This window comes from Ursus arctos, unplaced genomic scaffold (genome assembly GCF_023065955.2).
Source record: "Ursus arctos isolate Adak ecotype North America unplaced genomic scaffold, UrsArc2.0 scaffold_3, whole genome shotgun sequence".
Lineage (NCBI taxonomy): Eukaryota > Metazoa > Chordata > Mammalia > Carnivora > Ursidae > Ursus > Ursus arctos.
In genome coordinates, this window is record NW_026622985.1 from 36,227,341 (window position 1) to 36,249,166 (window position 21,826).

Here is a 21,826-nt window from a genome sequence, read left to right on the forward strand (position 1 = left end):
TGATAGTAATGATCCTCAGTAATGTTTGGAGGAAGGGCTATGCTGGGAATCAGGAAATGCCTCCTCTGGTAACTGGCTTTGGGACTGACTTCAGAAACATAAACAAGATTTGGGCAAATTATTGGTAGACAGTGAGGAAGGATGTCGAAGTCTGAGCAAAAGCACAGATGTAGGAGCTGGAGACAGAGTGGAGAAATGAGGGCTAGGTTGGTCTGGCTGCCATCTGGAGTACCCCAAGGAAGAAGGAGATGGGAGCTTAGGGTTATATCATAAAAACTTTAAATGCTGATATGAGGACTTTGAGATTCCTGAGGTAGGCAACATGGAACTGTTGGAGCTCAAATTTGTTAGCAGTTGAATAATTCAGTGCAATAAAACTTCATTGAACACCCATTATGTACCAGACACTATGATTGGTGCTGGGGACACAAAGATGAAAAAAGCATAGTCGCTGTCCTCAAGGACAGGAGAAAAACATGTAAATAATCTAAAGAAAAAATAATGTGATATCTATAAGGTGCGTGTGTGTGTGTGTATGGCGGGGGTTCAGGGAAGACTTCCTTGGAGGAGGTGACATGTCATCTGAGTTATAAAGATTGAAAAGAATTTCGAAGGCACACAAGAAAGGAGAAGTGTTGGGGCGGTGGGAGAGAGAATGAAAAGAACCATTTTATTGGTGGGCTCTCCAGCTCTTGTCACATCTGAGAAGGAAGAATGAAAATAAAAAATTCTGTGATGTTCTAAGCCTGTGTTACTGGGAGGTGGTGATTTCATTAATAGAGGCAGGGAAGTCAAAGGGTCCGGAGGAAAGGGGAGGTTGGCGGAAGGGGGGAACACAATGATGCGTTTGTTTGGGAACACTGAGTTAATGAGAAATCACTGGGGAAGTAGTCAAGGTGGTTTCTGGGGGAAGGGAAGGTGAGAATTCAAGGATTCAAGGCTGTTCCACCATTGCTGAGAAGTGAAGAGAGATGGGTGAACCTCTCGCCCATTTCTTTACTCGAGGCTCCCCTCTCCTACTAGCCTACAGCTCTAGCTCACTTTTTTTTTTCTTCTGTGCACAATACTTCCTTCTGGAGAAGCCCTTGGTTTCATTCTTTGCCTCCTTACACTTTTAAAGGCTAAAATTCTCCCCCTCGCTAAAGCAATACCAAAAAAAATTGTTCATTTTTCGGTTTTGACACCTATAGCTTCAGTGTTATGGCGGGGGGAGGTGGATCCTGAAGCTAACACATCTTGACTTTTGGTGGGAAGATAAGAAGAATTTTTGCTTCAGCTCTACATACCGGCTGAACATTCTTCCCTGCCCCCCCCCCCCGGAAATTTCTTAATTGTGTCTGATATTTGTGTTGAAAACCAATAAGGGAAGGTGAGCAAAGGAGATTAAAAATTAACGAAAGAAGAAAAACAAATGTGTAATGAGCATATGGAAATATGCTCAAACTAATGATTGAATAGGAAAATAAAAAGTAATAAGAGAATGCTACACCATAGTTCTGTCAGATGGCAAATAATGAAAAAAGCTAATTACATCTCCTCGTGTTGGCAAATCCTGGGGAAATAAGCGTTCTCCTATACTATTTGTGGGAGCGTATAATTGGCAGATTTTTTTGGAAGGCAATTGGCAGAATCTGTAAAAATTGTAAGGATAGTTACCTCATGTTTTAGTCATTCTACTTCTAGAGTTTTACCAACAGAGTGCAGAGACACACATATGACATTGTTCATTGCAGTATTGCCTGTAAGAACAAGAAAAAAATGTGAAAACATGTGTACTCATGAGGGGATGGATAAAAATAAATGACATAGCCTTGCACTGAGATACTTGCTGTTAGTACAAGGAGGCAGCTGGCTGACCACGGCCAGCTGCAGCACCGTTGTGATCCACGCAGTGTTTGAACTGAGGCCTTGCTCTTCCTGTCCATCCCCAATGATGGACAAGCACTAGGGCTGGCCATTTCTCCTCCATGTGGGACTTTGTTAATGGGAATTCTTTGCTCCCAGGACCTCTTCTGGTTGGCTACGGCTTTGTCACATTTGCATTGTGGTATACGTCTCTCCCAGGTCAATTCTGCTTCCTATGCCCCCTTTCCTTCCACAGATGTCATGTATGCCACACAGTCTGCAAGCTTTCCCTACCCAGTATTGCTTCCTCCCTCTTAGCCTTTCACAGACCATCCCCCAGCCAACCCAGCTGGGAGCTGCAGAGCAAACATTTCTCAGTAGAGGAGTCCTGCTCTGGGCAGAGATAGAGGTCATTCCCCTGGTCCTTGAATGGATATATAACAGGGATTTACAAACTTGGCAATTGGCATTTGAAAAAATCACACATTAGGTCCATAGTCTATGGGATTAGAGAGCTGTCATAGTGGGGAAGGCCAAGTATAAACCTCTGAACATGCCTCCAACTAAAGTAGCAAATACAAACCAATATGGTATCCTGCTAGGAATGATGGAGTTTAGTTCCATCCTTATAAGTATTTCGAGAGTATTGGTTCCATCATTTCTCCACTGAATTCAACTGTGGAAACTGGGTAATTCCTTGAGAATAACTGTAGGCTATTAGAAACCAATTGAGTGGTGGCCCTACATTGCTACACATAGTATTTTTGCTAGAGCAAATCAATATGGCTCCAGGTACATAATATTCAGCCACTGATTTGGTGAGCATATGCTTTGTTTCTCCTCCAATCCAAAAACAAAAAAACCCAAAAAACCTAAAATCAAAAAACTCAGACCCTCTTGCATTCCTCTCTCAGCATCTGCTTACCAGAGGACCTAGACTGATATCATCTGTTTTAGAAAATTCTCCTTTATATTTTGTTAATTGTAAAACATATCACAGGCCAACATGTATATAGTAAGGTCTAATTTCTATTTAAGAAAAAAATAAAGAAAAACTATATATATGAATGTGGGTTGATGTATGCATGTAAAAAGACTGGGAAGGAGCCCTACCCAACACTCCATCATGGTACTGAAGGTGCGTAGAAAGGAACTCTCCCTTCTTACTTTATGCCTCCATATTACATTTTCCAAGAAGCATGATTCAGTGCTTTATACACTAAAGCCAGTAATAGTTCTTGACCAACGAACAGCGTATAAAATACACTGCTCTAGGAAAGGTTGTTCCCTCTCACTTATTTGACGTTTTTGGCCATTTTTTTTTTAACCCCTAGACCCCCCTGCTTCATTACTTCTTTCATTCTCACTTCTTTCATTTCATCCTCTTCTTGTCCTTCCACTGCTTCTATCTCTTAACCAATGAACAGACATGTTATTTTCCCTGTGAGTCTCCCCCCCCCGCCGGCTATCTCCCCTGAGATAATATGAACTCACGTCTTCCCTAAGCCTGTTCCTGGTGGGATCTTTCTCCCCCAGGCTGTCATAACACATTGAGAAACAGTGAACAGTGACCATCTGGCTCCACATAGTTCAGCTAAATGGCTGTCTGGGCTCTGTGTTACACTGTTGGACTTCAGAGTCTACCTAGGCCAGTCCTCTTATGCCTCAAGTCCTGATTTAACTCAGGTAGGACCTGACATTCCCTCCTGCCAACTCATACATCTTTGACTAGTTTCTTCTCCAGATTGATTTGTATATTCCCCCAATCTGACTTAGTTTCTCACTTTCTTTGCCCTTCCTCCAAACACTTCCGTTTTGCTTTCTGGAACTCAGCGTTTGTCCTCAAACTTCCTACCTACACAATTTCTTCTCCGGGTATTCCTTTTATATTCTCATCACAACTTGAGGACACCATGTCTCATAAGACTTCTTAAGTGTAGATGGCTTTGCTTCTCAGCTCAAAGTATTTCATGGTTTGAAGGCAAGTTGGATGTCATCCTCTTCCCACACTTAGTTTATTACTTCTCTGCATTCAAAACGTTACTGCTGCTCCATTCTCCTTTAAAATCACAGGACCTTTGAAGACAAGACATCAGACAACACCACCAACTACATTTAATTGTTACCCTATATGGAGTACTTGACTGCTTCCTTAGTAGCCATGGTTCCTGTCATCATTCTTGTTGATTTCAACATCACTGTGAATAATCCATCCATACTTTCACACCTCAGTTCATCAATCTCCAGCTTATCAATATCTATCTACAGTTCACCAATATCTATCCATTCCCATGACCACACCCTAGAATTTAGCTTCACAAAGAATATCACCACATCCAAAATATCTAAAACAAACATGTCATTCCCTGTATCCCACCTCCCATGCTCCTACAGTATTTGACTCAACGGTCAAACTCACTGAGACTCCTATTTTGCATTTTTTCATACTTCATATGCCTTCTCTTTTCCTCTTTCCCAGTGTGGTTTCCATGGTCCTACACTATGATTATATTCTTAGGAAAATTCTTAACTCTCTCTCTGTTTTACCTACTGAGTGAACCAACCCTAGTTAAGTCATTCTAAATATATAAAGTGTGCACAAATTTCAGTCTAGAAATGCCAAATATGCAAGTGTTAACATTTTCTTTTCTTTTGCTTTCCCATAAGTCAGGTTACTGTCTATTCTGAGGCCTTTTAGTTAATGCGAGATTTTACCATTCTTTCCCCCAAGGCTGCATCTATGTTCCCAGTAGCTCTAGTCCCAAAGTATTGAGGCAGGTGGCCATCTAGTGCTTGGTGTCTTCTAGCCATGCTAGCATCCATTGAGATGTTTCTCATTGAATCTGCTCCTAAATTGTTGGTTAATGCAAATTGTAGCCCTATTATCCTTCATTCCCATCTAAAAGACCTAGTCAAGTCTGGTTCTTTCTGTCTCTGTGGCCCCTGTCTGCTCTTGGGTACACGGGCAGCATTTCATTCAGCTGTTCTTTTTAATTTTTATTGTATTTATTCATTCATTCATTCTTTCCAGGAAGAGAGAGAGAGAGTGGGGGGAGGGGCAGAGGGGGAAGCAGACTCCCCACTGAGCAGGGAGCCTGATGTGGAACTCGATCCCAGGACCCTGGGATCATGACCTGAGCCAAAGGCAGATGTTTGACTGAGCCACTGAGGCATCCTGCGTTCTGTTGTTCTTGAAACATACTAGACCATAGTCTCATATCCCATCCTCCTCAGTGCCCCTTTGTTATGACTGTACACGTTGGGCTGCAGAAAACTCTAGAAGGCTGATTTAGGCCTGTCTGCCTCGTTCCCCATGCAGCCATTTCTACCCTTGCTATGTTCCTAGAGTTTTGCTGAAGAAAATGAGTTTCAAAGGTCTAGGCCTTGGAGGGATTTGGAGCATAGAAAATATGCAATAAATCACATCAAGTTTCCCACTATTACCTCTCGAACTAAAAGAAAGTCTATAGTTTGGGGGTGCAGAAGAAAATTAAAGTTGAAGAAAACTTGACAACAACTCAAATGAAACTTAAGAGGGGTTTAGTGGATGAATCACAGAAACCATACGTAGGTTTTTATGGATCTGAGAAAAAAGAAAACATATATCATAATACCTCATTAAAGCAGATCTCCCAAACATGTATAAGTATTTTTGGCTTCCATTGTGAATCATGGTTCAGCTGTCCAAATAAGGAAAGGGGTCATGGGATAATAAGAAATGTTAGTGGAAAACATACATGGTTAATATTTTTAATGTTATATGTGCAGACATATGCATAAACATACATATAAAGAAAGTACCCCAGAATGTCCATAGTGGTTATTTGGGGGGGGGGGGCTAGATATATCAGTATTTACATTTGCTTTTCTTGTGCTTTTCCAAATGTTAAACAATGAAACTTGTGTTACTTCTTTATTATAGGAAAAACAAATGTTATTTCAAAAGTTGAAATGCCAATAGATACAGCAAAAGAATACGTGAACGAATTTGGCATATATCCATTCAGAATAGGCTTTTTGACCAAATTGGAAGGCAGAAACAGGGCAGAGAATTGGATCAGTGCTCTCCTGCCTTCTATTCTAACCCCCTTGGGTATACTGAGAGGCCAAGAGACTCCAGGCCTGAGGAGCCCATAATCAGCTTTTTCTCTCCCTTATCGTCCCTGCCCATTGCCTTCTGTGGACTGACATTGAACCACTGTCAGCTGAAACTTTACTTCCATGCCTGTGGCTTGTTCTTTTTCTCTGATTGCTGATCATTGCCTAAATGTCCTGAGATTATCGCCAAATAAGACATTTCTTCTTCTTCTAACCCTCACCCCCTTCCGGCCCCTGACCCCACATGGTGTCCAAACAGGAATCTCTTATTTGGAAAACCCAAACACTGAAAGTTAAAACTAAAGTCCAGCCTTGGTTTGTGTAGAACTGACTGGCTGCCTTAGACGAGATTTCCTGGTGTTCCAGATAATAAAAGGAACACAAATCAGGCACCAGGTCATCTGAAAGACAAATTTTGGAGGTCACTTCCTTTTGTGATTTCTTTGCTTAACCCAGTGCAGGGGGGATGGTCAAAACCATGTCAACATCCCATGGAATATCCACTTGAAAATGAGCAAATTTTGTCAGTTATACACACATTCCTTGTTGCCTGGTTAATTCAATCAATTCTTGAGTACTGGCCTATTAGTATAGGCGACACATTTTATGTCTATATGTTGCTAAAAAACCCAAAATTCAGCTAAGTAGATTTTGAAGATCTGTTTAGCTTTATTAAACCATTCATGAACTGGGCAGCATCCCATCCAGCAAGTAGAGGGAAGCTCTGAAGAGTCATACAAAATGGAAGGTTTTTATAAAAAAAGGGTGAAATAAGAAAGTTACTAGCAAAGGAAAAGGATTGTTTCCAGGGAGTCCACTTTCCCTTAGAGGAAAAAGCAAGGGGCCTTATCACGCAGATTACATTCTTAACTTGAGGAGGAGGGTGGGGATGAAGAGGGCCCAAGTGGCAGACTCATCAGCACTGAAGGGAAAATTCCTGACCAGTTGGTTAAGAGTGCATTTCTGGGAAGCTTGAAACTGCAATTAGGTCAGATGTTAAGCCCCAGTTTGGGAACTCAGTCTAAGTGATACCATTTTGGATCTGTGATTTTCCTTTTAACTATGCTTAGCTGTAAAAGGATAGATAACCAGATGTCACACTAAAATTTTCTTTGTTTGAAAAGACGTTTAAGCAAGTACATGTTGTGCAAGTTCTTCCCTCTTGGCGGGGGCTGACACCACCAACAATAGATCATAACATCCTTTCCTGTTAGGTCTGGTTTGGCCCAGGATTCTTCTCAACACAGCATTCTAGAAATCAGTGAATCAGTGTCGGATTTGGAAGATGTAACCCCTTGCTATCCCAGGGCTCGAGATCCAAGCAGCCTCTACCTTTTGCCCACAACAGGACCCCTGCCCCCACCCTCCCCTTTCCATTTGGAAAAACTGCCCCTGAGTGAAACTGGCAACTGCAAGTGTGAAAATCCTTTGTTAATCCAGCACTTTCTCTTGCAGAGGAAAAACCGAGGCAGGAGAGTCATTAAGTCACCTAGGACACATAGCTAGTAGGAAACGTGAGTTTTCTAAATCTCAGTTTAAAAGGGAATCTTTGCCACACTCTTCTGCGGCTTGGAAAATTTAAGATTTTTTACATTAGTCTTTCTGACCCTTTATTTTTATTTTATTTTATTTTATTTATTTATTTTTTAAAAATATTTTATTTATTTATTTGACAGAGACAGACAGCCAGCGAGAGAGAACACAAGCAGGGGGAGTGGGAGAGGAAGAAGCAGGCTCCCAGCGGAGGAGCCCGATGAGGGCTCGATCCGGGAACGCTGGGATCACGCTCTGAGCCAAAGGCAGACGCTTAACGACTGCACCACCCAGGCGCCCCTATTTTATTTTTTTTAAGATTTTATTTATTTGACAGAAAGAGACACAGCGAGAGAGGGAACACAAGCAGGGGAAGTGGGAGAGAGAGAAGCAGGCTTCCCGCTGAGCAGGGAGCCCGATGCGGGGCTCGATCCCAGGACCCTGGGATCATGACCTGAGCCGAAGGCAGACGCTTAAAGACTGAGCCACCCAGGCGCCCCTTTTCTGACCCTTTAGAACTAAGAATGCCTGGTCCTCCCTGGTCCAAACCAGGCAACTATATAAAACTGAGTTCAGGGGTGCCTGGGTGGCTCAGCTGGTTAAGCATCTGCCTTTGGCTCAGGTCATGATCCCAGGGTCCTGGAATAGAGCCCCGAGTCAGGCTCCCTGTTCAGAAGGAAGCCTGCTTCTCCCTCTCCCTCTGCCCTCCCCCCCCCCCCCCACTCATGAGCATGCACAGGCGCTCGCTCTCTTTCTCTCCCTCTATCTCAAATAAATAAATAAAATCTTAAAAAATATCAAACTGAGTTCAAAAACAAACCAAAAAGAACTGGAAGATATGGGGAGTGAAATAAGTCAATCAGAGAAAGACAATTATCACATGGTTTCATTCATATGTGTGATATAAGAAACAGGGCAGAGGACCATAGGGGAAGGGAGGGAAAACTGAATGGGAAGAAATCAGAGAGGGAAACAAACCATGAGAGACTGTGTGAAACAAACTGAGGGCTGCCAAAGGGAGGTGGGTGGGGGGATGAGGTAACTGGGTGATGGGCATTAAGGAGGGCACGTGATGTGATGAGCACAGGGTGTTATACGGAACTGATGAATTATTAAACTCTACGTCTGAAACTACTGATGTATTATAAATTGGCTAATTGAATTTAAATAAAAAAGACACAAAAAGGTGCTGGAAACTCAACAGCTTGTTTCTTCGAGGATGTTGATTTTTTTTTTCTGGTGTCCTTCGTATGTAGAGCATCCGTTAGACTTTGCCAGAAAGTAACTACACTATCTTTAGCTTTCACAGTAATCACACAGACACACTTTCTGCTTTCAGTCTCTTGAAAACTAAATGTGAACATCCGACAATGCAGAGTTTGGGTGACATGTTTATGCTCTTGACTGGTGAAAGGGGCCTGGCTGTATTTCACTAGTCCGCGCTGAGTCCAGAGAACAAAGATGTGGGTCTCCCCTTCTGTGTTCTTTCTTTCAGCCCTTTTATAATAGTGTGCCCCACTGTCTCTGGCAACAAATAGGCACCTCAGAATGCACTGTATATTGGAACGAAAGGATTGTTTTCTTATGCTACAGCCCTAATTCATAGTCCCACTTCCTGTTTAAAAATAAAAATCAAGTGATTCTTCCCCATACACAGTTTTCATCAACATTGTGCTGGAAGGAAGAAATACAGCCCATCCTGCAGAAGCTACCAGATGCTGGGCCTCTCCCTGGCTAAGTGGGTAAAAGGTCAGTCCCACACCCACAGCCTGGGCTGTTCCTGCTGGCGGCTGGCAGTGGAGTCAACAAGGGGAAGTTTAGTAGGTGAAGGGTCACGGCTGTGGACCAGCAGGCACTTTCCATGTGTCAGCTCTCAGGCATCTAGTTTCTGCTCATGGAAATCAAGCTTTCTAGGGGAAAGGTCACACAGACCAGAGGCAGCTCTATAATAACTCGGGCCTGCCTCGACATTGTGTCCAAGGCACGAGGCCAAGCGCTCAGGCCTCCTGGCCTTTAGGGATTCTGCTGCTCAAGTGGAAAAACAGAGATTGTAAAGTGCTTTAAAGATCATTCTGTACCGAATACGGCAAACTGATAAACAACCTATGGAGTGACTAATTTGTATTATGCAGAATAACTTTCCCCGGAGAGATTCTTTGGACAAGTGCATTGCAATACAGGATCTTACTAGTTGCTTACACTAGGGCAATGGTTCCTAATCCTGGCCACACATTAGAATTACTTAGAGAGCTTTTACAAATGACTGCTGCTTGCTTGCTACCAGTTGAATCACTCTCTAGCCAGGGGACAGAGCCATCTTAATTGTTCTAGTGTCTGAGGTGGTTCTCATGGACAGCACGGCTTTAGAATCCTTAAAACATTGCCATTTGAAATGACCCCAGATAACAGAGAAATTCTCCATGTTCTACAGCAGTGTTTTTCAGATTATGGGTCATGACCAATTAGTGGATCATGAAATCAGTGTAAAGGGTCACAACTAGCATGAACATGTAATAGAATAGAGGAAAAAAAGCATACTTGTGTTAAGTGAGATTTGGGGATGGGGGGCGGTGTCAAACTTGTTTCAGATCTGTCTTGGATCATGATATAAGAATACCACTATTCTAGATTCTAGGAATAAAAGCTTTGCTGCCCCAAACCCCAATGGAATTGTTCTAATTCAAATTGGTTGTTGGCTTTTTAAACAGTTTTGCTGATTCTACAGGATGTTGTGGCTGTGAGTTGGGAAGCCTGCCATGATGTTATTTCAGACAGGGTTATGCAAACACTTCCTCCTAGATGGTTCCCACAGTTTATAAGCATTTCCTCTGGAAACATCAGGGATGTAAAGAGAGATGTCACGACAAATACTCCAAGGTGAATTAATGGCGAAATTCAAATGAGAGAAAAGTTGGTTGCCTAGAAGTCTGGATGGAAACTTGCCCAGTGTGAGCTCTGCTCTAAGAAACTGAGCAAGCTAGGAAACAGCCAGGATACCCTTCTGACCTGTGGTGTTATGGGGTGGTAAACAGGCTGTCACAGACAATGTCTAGAATCAGCCAAATGGTAGGATTCAGAGTCTGAGCGGAAGAGGTGTCTCCACTGGAGATGCTGAGCCGCAGAAGAGAGGACGATGGAACTGCTGTTAGAAAATGAACCCAGGGGCGCCTGCGTGGCTCCGCTGGTTAAGTGTCTGGCTCTTGGTTTCGGCTCAGGTCATGTTCTCAGGGTTACGAGATCAAACCCCAAGTGGTGCTCCACACTCAGCGCAGAGTCTGCTTGTCCCTCTCCTTCCTCCTCTGCCTCTTCCCCCACTCGCACTCACTTGAGCTCTCCATCTCAAATAAATAAATAAAATCTTAAAAAAAATAAAAAAAGAAAGCAATCATATAGAGAGAATTATGATAGTGATGAGGGGCTTCAATTTTTGCATAGCCTCTTTTTCCTTGTCCATTAATGTCCTTGCTTCTTTCTTATTTTTTGATTTTCTTTTAAATGAGTGCTTCTGGGTTATGTTACATCCTTGGCTCCTAAAGGACACGATGTTTCAGGATGGGAGCAGTTAGAGAATCTACAGCCCTACATCAATTTGAAAGGAAGTGGGAGGCCAGAGAATCATTACATATATACACGAAGAACCTGAATGACTGAAGTTTCCATGTTTTATTCCGATATTTTGACACAAAATTTAAGGAAATCCTTTTTTTTTCTGCCTCTACAATAAGGAGAAAGAATTAATATAATGTACTCTGTCCTTCAGGAAATGCTGTCTAATGGTTTAATCCACTAGTTTCACTATTTTGGTTTATGAAAGATTTGGGCAAAATAAGTGTCTAGTAGTGTTTGCCCTTTCTCAAGAAAAGAGGATTTGCTGTGTTCTGGCAACTAAAGAAATAATTAAAGCTAATTTCTCCGTGGACCTTGGAAAAAGTGGCAACAAATAATGGATTTGTCCTTCCAAAATGTTTCAAACAAACATCTTATCAGTCACTTATCAGCCACAAACCCATTCAAGGCAGTACCAGCCCAGCCATAGGTGATTTTTCTCATTAAAGTAGTATTAAACTGTTGTTTCCAGATGACATAGGAGACATATCAGACACACAACACCTGAAAGAAGAATTGGTGAAGTATTGATTTTTCATCAGTCAAAAAGTTTACTAAGCAGATGAAAAATAATTTGCCTTCACAGTGACATTTTCCTAAGGTCTTGCTAATAGTCAAAGGCATTGTTTTTCCTTAAACACTCAAACTTTAATTACCAGAAAAGGTTAGCATCAAAACCAAGGACATGCTGGTAAATTAGAGGTCATATCAGAAAAAGAAAATTTAAGTTTGAGTGGATATTTTATCTTGTCTCTGCCTCCCCCCTTAACTTCTTCCCCCTTCCCCACATGGTCATACTTTCCTATGTTCACATTAATTCTGTTAGCAACAATATGTAGATAAGGGGATCTCAGTCTATTTATATCAGTGAATGAAATTGTTCAGCTGAAAAAAGAAGCAGTATTTTAATAATAGAAAAAGATGAGTTGAAGGCATGGGGATACTGGGCTCTGTGTTCTTTTGATACTGTCAGGGAGGAAGAATTTCCTCTGCTCTTTAAGGTCCTTCTAGCTGGACTAAGGATCAAATTGACATGAGTGAGATTAACAGGAGAAAAATCAAATTTAATTTTGTACAAACCGGGAACCCACGTAGACATAAAAATTGCAAAGACAGTCAGGCAAAACCAGGTATATATGTTACTCGGAACTAAGGAGAATGGGAGGGAGGGGAAAGTTGAGGGTAGGGGTCTGGGAAGGAATGCAATTCACAGGAAGACAAAAAAGTAAATGTTTGGTAAACAAAGGTTTGTTGGACCAGACAGAAACAATGGGATATAGATAACTTTGATCAAAGGGGCATTGCTGGTTCTTCCCTGTCTACCATACCTAGTTCATGTTATAATGTAGTTACCTGTGGTGATAGCTCTCTTCCTGGAGCAGTTCCTCTACTGAAATTCTTTTAGGCAGTTGTGGAAAGGTAAAGAGCTTTTCCTGAGTCTGCTGCGTTTTGATTGCTTTTAACTCAAAATAATCTTCATGCCAAAGTTGCCCATTTGGGGCAGCCTGCCCTTGGCCCCTACAATACTCATTCACTGAGAGTCTATGAAAAAAACTCATTTGATGACTCTAGGTCCCAGTTTTCACATTGATAGATTAACTGTTATTGTAGATAACTTCTAAGGTGCATTCCACTCCTAAAATATTCTTGTTTGCCCATTATTAATTTAATTTTTTTTAAATGTGATTCCATTATTGACTTTAAAGTTCTCACTGACTGAGTCTGAGTAATTGTTGCCTTCCCCACATTGAGAAAGAATCTTTGATAAGGGTTTATTTAGTATAAGCTCCTTCCTCCAGCAAAGACATCTTTATGGGATCCCAGGCCAACAACCATCTCATTACTGCTAGTTACTCTCTATCATATCACCTTGGAAATATTCTTCAAGGCACAATTGTCTTTCTAATCTTATTTATTTGTTTACCTGTTTCTCATCTGACCTGCCTACTATACTGTAGGCTTTTCTGTCTTGTTCACATGTGATGAGTGAATGGATGAACCAGTAAAAGCCAGGTTGCAATGTGGCTGACAGAATTGACATCAATTTGGGGTTTCCAGCTCCCACTCTTTCAGCCCTCAGAAACTTACCCTGTCTGTCTCTTTCACCCATTACATTTGTAAATTACTATATGGGAGTAAGGCTTATACACAGAATCGTTAAGCCCATTCCTTTGGAGAAGCCATCTCTTTCCCTACTTTAATGAGAATTGGGATTCTCTGAAACTTCTATGTTCATCCTTTCATGGGTAAGAGATGATTCAGGATTGGGTAATGGGGGAATTATTAAGAAGATTGCTTCTTTCTGTAATTTCCTCTCTAGCCTTTTAGATGGGTAATTAGCAACAGAATATTGGTTTTCTTAGGTTGTTGCCTAGTAGCATAAACTTGGCTAAAGCAGTCCTGCTGGCTTTCTAGAAAAGGGCTTCTTTTACTGGTGTTTATCATTCAGCTGCTGAAATTCACACTGGGTGAAACTTGGCATGACAGCTCTCAGCTCAGTTGCAACTTAGAAGAAAACAGATTCTGCTTTGCTTAAATTGTTTTCGATTGACTGGGTAAGAATAAATTAAAGGTTCTTGTAGGTAATAGCTTCTGAATTCAATTAAAAATATCATCAGGCAGCTGCTTCTTTTTTTTTCTGAAAGTACAGAAATGATTTTGAGCTACTTAATTGATTTTCTTATGAAGTTTTATGACTGGCAGATTTAGCCTAATTCTTTCTCAACATTTTTCACTCGTACCAATATAGGAATAGAAAATGGGAATCAGAAAAAAAGTTCTAATTATCCTGCTATGGTAAGAATCTCAGAGTTATAAAATCTTAAAGGTCAGTCAATCCATCTCCTCACTTGTTCATTCATTCAAACATTGATTCATTGATCAAACATTTATCTTTTAATTTGGGCCAGGTTCACTGAACAAACATTTGATACTTATCACACTTCGGATTTTTTGTTTACAAAAAACCTAGTTTGCTAGTCTGCACATTTCAAGCAGCCTGGGGCCCTGTGTGTTTTATTTACTGCTGTACACTAAGTGCCAAAAATAGTGGACTTTTGATAACATTTGGTAGAGATAGGAAGGAAGGGAGGGAGGGAGGGAGGGAGGGAGGGAGGGAGGAAGAAGGGAAGGAAGGAAGGGCAGGCTCATTTTGCTCGGCCTAATGGGGTATTTGCATTTGCTCAAGTCACCGAGGCATGCCTGAATTTCCTTGGCTCTTGGCTTTATAGGTTCACAGAGTTAGTATTATAAGCTAACCAGTATCTGAAAGTCAAATTCAAAAGACTCAAACTTGCAATGCAGACTCATATCTGGAATGCCAAACATGCTCTTACCTTTGTACCTGCTGTTACCCTCTGCCTGGAACCCTTTCTCTAATTACTTATGTGATTCTCACCCTCTTCATTCAGATCTCAACTTACATGTCTTAAGTACATGCTTAGTCAATTTTTGTTAAATGAATGAAGTGTCTCCCCAGATGTGTCATCCTCTTTGCTCATTTTCTATCTTTAGAAAATTTTAGGGGGGAAAAGTGATCAAGAGCAGGAAGCATTGTATTGCTATAATGGTATTCATGATAAAGAATGCACTTATCAATAATACACACTTTTGTTCTGTTGATGTCATTTTAGAGACATCTTAGTCTATCATTTACCAACTTGGGGCTCATAAGGCCAAAAAGGTTCTTGGAGCTCTTTTTAATATCTGCATTTCAAAAAGGCTAATGAAACCATGCAGTTATCCTTAATAAAGCTATAGGGGAAAACTAAGATAGATGATACAGAGGTTGCAAAACTTTTCCAGATTATAGTGATTTGGTAATTTTTTCATAATATTCCTAGGCCAAAAGAAATTTCTAACAGTTCTGTTTATTAAATATATCCACACAATTTGATAGTTTATGTGGTATCTGAAAGAAATTGCCATGTTTCCCTAGAAAATTTAAAATGTCTTTCAGTTCTCTTGTGAATTTGTTGCAATATTCTGGGGTGCCTTGGCACACAGTTTGGGAACCATGGAGCTGACCAAAATTTCCAAATTGTGTCTTTACCATATTACTAAGACCAAGTTATCATAATGCCAGCTTAATTTGGCCATTGATGACATCAAAGAAATAACTAGGACAAGAGTACTGAGCCAAATGCAACTCTCAGAGCACAAGTCATGTGGTTTTAGTGTTTGACTTAAATGGGTTGAATCCTGCCACAATGACGGCCAATATTAAGCAACCAAGAGTTCTGTGTCTAAAGAACTGGATTCTTAGTTATTCTTGTTTATTAATAGCCTTTCAGTTCTTATAGCAATTTATGTGATTTCATAATACTACTGTAAACTTTGCTGCTAATAAATCATTTCCAATCTACATTAAGGTTGACAAAGGATAGTAATAATATGGGCAGAACAAATTGTTTATTGCTTAATACATAAGTAGCTTTTTTGGTGGACAAAATCTTTTAAAGACTCCACTGACATGGGGGGTGCAGATGAAATACATTTTGAAAAGTCAGTCACATTGGTGGTGAAAAGTTTGTGAACAATTGCTCTAGTCTTTTCATTATATGGGATTCACCTTTGCCTGATTAGTGAAGCATTTACAAATTCACTTTAGGGAGAGAGAAAGGGTAGATGCCGCCTCTGCCGAAGACTACTTGATTTCATTATGTGGTGATTTTGATGAGAAGTGCTGTCAGGGGGGTGACATTTTTTGATCTTCCTCCGAGACTTTGGACCAAATTCCTATGCAGATGGTCCCTGACTTACAATGGTTTGACTTTCGAGTTTTCTACTTTATGATGGTATGAAAACGATATACGTTCAGTAGAAACCGTATTTCGAATTTTGAATTTAGATATTTTCCTGGGATGTTAGTGGTAGGATAGTCTTGTGATGCTGGGTAGCAGCGGTAAGCCACAGGTCCCTATCAGCCATGCACTCAGGAGGGTAAACAACCAATATACTTATGAGCATTCTGTACCTATGCAACGATTCCATTTTTCACTTTCAGTACAATATTCAGTAAATTACATGATATTTGACACTTTAATTTAATAGGCTCTGTGTTAAATGATTTTACCCAGCTGTATACTAATGAACTGTTCTGAGCATATTTAAGGTAGGCTAGGCTAGGCTAGGCTAACTTATGATATTTGGTGGTTTTGGTATATTAAATGCAGTTTCAATTTATGATATTTTCAGTTTATGGTGGGTTTATTGAGATGTAATCCCACAGAAAGCCAAGGAAATTCTGTACACATAAACCAACTTCTGCAGTGGGTGATTGAACTTCAGAGTCTAAGGATAGTTTAAAGCAATAATTAGCTTCCTATAGTATGAGTTTGGGACTCTGCTTTTTTTTATTCATAAGATTGGATTTTGAAAAAGATAGCTTATGTTTTCCTTCTCATTTTGGTGCTGTAACAAAGATTATAGCAGAAGTTAATGAAATGGAGAATAGGAAAAAAAAATAGAGAAAAAAATCAAAGAAATAAAAACTCCTTTTTTGAAAAATCAACAGAATTGGCAAAAACTTACGCTAGACTGACCAAGGAAGAAAAGAGGACTTAACTTATTAAAATCAGGAAGGAAGGTGGGGACATGACTATCAACCTTACAGAAATAAAAAAGAATTAAAAAGAAATAGTATGAAGAATCAAGTGACAATAATTAAGTAACTTGGATTAAATGAAGAAGTCTTACAAAAGCATGAACTACCAAAACTTACTCAATAAGAAATACAAAATCTAAATAGACCTATAACATGAAAAGAAATATAACTAGTCATCAAAAAAATATGCACAAAGAAAAGCCCAGGCCTAGACAGTCTTACTGGTGAATGCCACCAAACATTTAAAGAATGAATACCGACTCTTCATAAACTCTTCCAAAAAATTCAAGAGGAGGGAACAATTCTTTTTTCTTTTTTTAAAGATTTTATTTATTTATTTATTTATTTATTTATTTATTTATTTATTGGAGAGAGAGAGAGAGAGAGAGAGCATGAGAGAGCATGAGCAGGGGGAGGGGCAGAGGGAGAAGCAGATTTCTCGCTGAGCAGGGAGCAGGATGCAGGGCTCAATGTGGGGCTTGATCATGACCTGGGATCAAGACCTGAGCTGAAGGCAGAGACTTTTTTTTTTTTAAGATTTTATTTTATTTATTCATTCAACAGAGATAGAGACAGCCAGCGAGACAGGGAACACAGCAGGGGGAGTGGGAGAGGAAGAAGCAGGCTCATAGCGGAAGAGCCTGATGTGGGGCTCGATCCCAGAATGCCGGGATCACGCCCTGAGCCGAAGGCAGAGGCTTAACCGCTGTGCCACCCAGGCGCCCCTGAAGGCAGAGACTTAACTGACTGAGCCACCCAGGTGTCCTGAGGAGGAAACAATTCTTTTTTTTTTTTTTAATGATTTTTTATTATATTATGTTAGTCACCATACAGTACATCCCCGGTTTCCGATGTAAGGCTCGATGATTCATTAGTTGCAGGAGGAAACAATTCTTAATTCATTCTATGAGACCATTTTTATGTTGATACCAAACCCAAAGACATCAAAAGAAAGGAAAACTATGGACCGATATCTCCTATAAATGTGGATGCAGCAAACCAAATTCAATACTAGCAAACCAAATTCAATACTAGCAAACTAAATTCAATACTCGCAAACCAAATTCAACAACATATAAAAAGAAATATACACGTTAACCAAGCAGGATTAATGCAAGTTTGGTTTCTACATCTGAAAATCAATTAATGTAATATGTCATATTAATAAAATAAAAGACAAAATCCCACATGATCATCTTAATAGATGTAACAAAACCATTTGACAAAATCCAATACCCTTTCATGATAAAGACACTTAAAAAAATGGGAATAGAAGTGCACTTTCCCAACCTGATAAAGGACACCAAGAAAAGCTCACAGCTAATATTATATAAGACTGAAGGCTTTCCCCCTAAAATCAGACAAAGATGTCTTCTCTCATCACCTCTAGTCAACATTGTACTGGAGATTCTAGCCAGTGCATTTAACCAAGAAAGTGAAATAAAGGCTTCAGGATTGTGTGTGTGTTGGGGGGGGGCGGTGGTGCAGGGGGTGGGGTGGCAGAGTCCAGTTGGCTGGCAAGTCTTTCCTCCTTTTCCTCCTCTAGTTAGGTAATTTGTGACCAACAGAAGAGCGAGTTATTGAAATGCAGGTGTCATGCTCTCAGTACTGTTTATCCCCATGGCGCTTTACCCCCTCTTTCCATCCTCTGGGTCTTACACTTCTCACTCCTGTTCTCTCTCCCTATTGGTAGTGACCCCCTCATTGACTGGTAGACGCTGGGTGAGGAGCAAAAGAGCTATTCATATATCATTGTCATGGCACCATTTGGTGGTTAGTTACATCTAATGAAGAGTCATTGACAATTATCGCACATAGATTTTTGCCTCTTTTTAAAATCATAGTGTATTCAATACATAGCTTGAATATAAGATAAAATGACCAACTGTTGGCCCAACTTTGGAGAAACAGGTCTTCTATAAATTACACAATGTACCTAGCTCAAAGACACAAAGAATACACAACTCATTGCTCCTTCTGATATAAATATGATACTGTTGAGTGCCTTTTCACATCACCTACCAAGTTCCCATGCAATACCCTCTTAGAAAACCCCCCTCTACCAAGATCCAAAGTGTGGCCTCACTGGATGGTGACTATGGGTATAGTGAAGTGATGCATTATTCTTGCCTCAATGACTTGATTCATTACCTCAAACTTCATTCTCTTCCTTAGGTCATACTGTTTACTTTTTTCTTCTACCTGGTGAAGGACTACTGCTTTCACCGCATAACTCATTTTGAGCATTGACGTCAATGACTTGCTGACTTGCAGGCAGTTGGTGGAGATCAGCTCACGGTTCTATCATTCATCTGCTTGAACAATCACAAACAGAAAGCCAAGCAGACCCCTTTCCGTACTTGTGCTATATTTATTCTTAGCACTCTACTGAGACTTGGCAACAGCAAATGGAACCAGGAGTTATTTTGTTTGGATTAGGTCAACAGTCATCCTCTGAGATTTTCATCTATCTTGTTTGTTACGGTGCATTGGTCTGTGTTCCAACATTCCATCCAAATCACAAATGGCTTGGATAAATCCATCTTGATAAATGACAAGTAGAGCTGAATCATTGATATTTATTTTATTTTCAAATTCACATTTAAATCAATCATTATTAATAAAATGACATTGATGTATGTCAACCAACATTATTTCTTAGTTAAGAAAATAGGGTTTGCAGACTCAAAGAATTCCAGTTCCCTAAATTATCCAGAGATAGGCAAGTATGCAGCTGCTTAAAAACACCATTCTTACTGCTTTTAGAATTTCAGTTATTCTGAGAAAGGTGTTATTATTTCTTTTTTTGATATGTTAAGTTTAGTACCTTTTTCTTTTTAAAGAAATAAAATAGGGAAATGAGACGTACTCTGGAATGAAGCTAGGCTCCTCTTACTTAAGTTCCTGTGTAGGTCTTTGGCCATACTTTGCATTTGGACTTTCATATGTTTCTTCTCTTTAAAAATATAGGTCTCCAGGGGCGCCTGGGTGGCACAGCGGTTAAGCGTCTGCCTTCGGCTCAGGGCGTGATCCCGGCGTTCTGGGATCGAGCCCCACATCAGGCTCCTCCGCTATGAGCCTGCTTCTTCCTCTCCCACTCTTATTTCCCTCTCTCGCTGGCTGTCTCTCTGTCTGTCGAATAAATAAAATCAAATCTTTAAAAAAATATATATATATAGGTCTCCTATAACAGATATTCACACTCTTTTATGAGTTCTAGTGCCTTTCCAATACACCTCTCACTCCACCATCACATCGTCCACTTCACCTTACTGCACAACGCTTCACTCTTCAATCTCTGGTATCTACTTTGGTCTTTGCAAAAATCTTGTGAGGTAGGGCTGCCAGATACTGTGTGCCTTTCCATTTTACCTCTGATGTGAAAAGTTTTGCTTCTTATAATTAGTGTAGTTATAACAAAATTAATTATGCTTCCATAATTTTATAATGCCTGGTGAAATACCAGGAGAAGTGGTAAGGTGTTATTAAAAACAGACTGAAGAATTTCTGACTTAAGAGTCAGAGTCATCCTAGGTATACAGTGAAATAAACCTGGAACCACACTAATAAGAAAGACGGTGGCATCTAGTAAATGCCAAAAAATCCTGGAGCTACACATAAAACAATGCCATATTGGGTTTCTTGGACTCTTCCATGTTTTTCATGCATGCCTTTCAGGCCACATGTTGATCTTTAATGACACATGATTTACACTCACATTTCCACTGGCCAAAACTAGTTACGACATTCCAAACTGATTATAGTTTGAAAATGCAGAGGACCATATAGAGTGTTTGGTGAATACCAAATGCTATGAAAGTACAGAATGATTTTGATTCTTAGAGAGTCAGAGCTGAAAAAATATTTTATTTATTTATTTTATTTAAATTTTTTATTTTTTTAAAAGATTTTATTTATTTGACAGAGAGAGAGAGCGCGCTGTAGGCAGACGGAGAGGGAGAAGCAGCCTCCCCGCTGAGCAGGGAGCCCAACATGTGGCTCCATCCCAGGACCCTGGGATCATGACGTGAGCCGAAGGCAGACACTTAACCACCTGAGCCACCCAGGCACCCCTGAAGCAAAGATTTTAGAACACATCTTGTCTAGTCTATTTCCTTATAGGAACAGAGGTTAGAAACATTGCATGACTTGGCCGAAGTTGCGTATCCAAGGAGTGGCCAAGAAAGGGGTTGCTTTCACAATAACTAGCATTTATTGAGCTTTGTTATATGCCGAGCAGTATGCCAACACATTGTTGTGCCTTATCTCCCGGAGCCCCCATACTAACCCTATGAGACACACACTGTTCTTATCTTCATTTTAAAGATGAGAAAATTAAAGCTTAGAGAAGGCAGGTAAAATGTCTAATTTCACACAGTTCATAAATGGTAGAAGGGAAATTTCAACTCAGGCTGCCTTTGATCAAAGTGCCAACATGCACTAGATCTGTCACTAGATGGCCACTCTTTTTGCTCTGGTCTCCAAATCCTCCTTCTGGTAATACCAACAGACGACAGGGCTTTGGGATTAAATATGAAAGTCCTCCTCAAAAAATGAAGCTACAGGAACCTTAAGACCCAAACTGCTCCAATATCCTTCCTTATCTGGAAAACAGGTTGAAGTTGCTTATGAAAGCAGAAAGAAAGCAGTGCTGATAAACATAGGCAAATCATACTGGACTCTCTGGGTGAAACTTGCCCCTGGCTATGAACAGGGGGTTCTTCTTGTAAGGCATATGAATATTTTCTGTCAGGTGAGAAGTAGCCGATGCAGAGCAGCAGGTAATGAACAAGAACTTATTCACACAGGGTAGATAAGTGGAGAAAACAAATGTTGCAATGTATGTTTAAGAGGCAAAAACAAAATAAATATCGTGGTCATTTCTTGTGCTTCTTGGTCCTCTACGTGACTGCAGGGCTTGGAGGTTGAGTTACAATTGTTCACATCTGCTTTTTAGATCAGGGAGTAGGGACCGATGCCTAGAGTTTTTGTTTTTGTAAGTCAGATATTTTGTCATCCACAGAGAATTCTTCATGTATAGTGAAAAAGACAACATTAGATTACAAAATTGTTCCTGATTAAATTATATGATGTGTTTCGTGCAGTACCTGGAATATAGTAAGTACTCAATAACTAGAA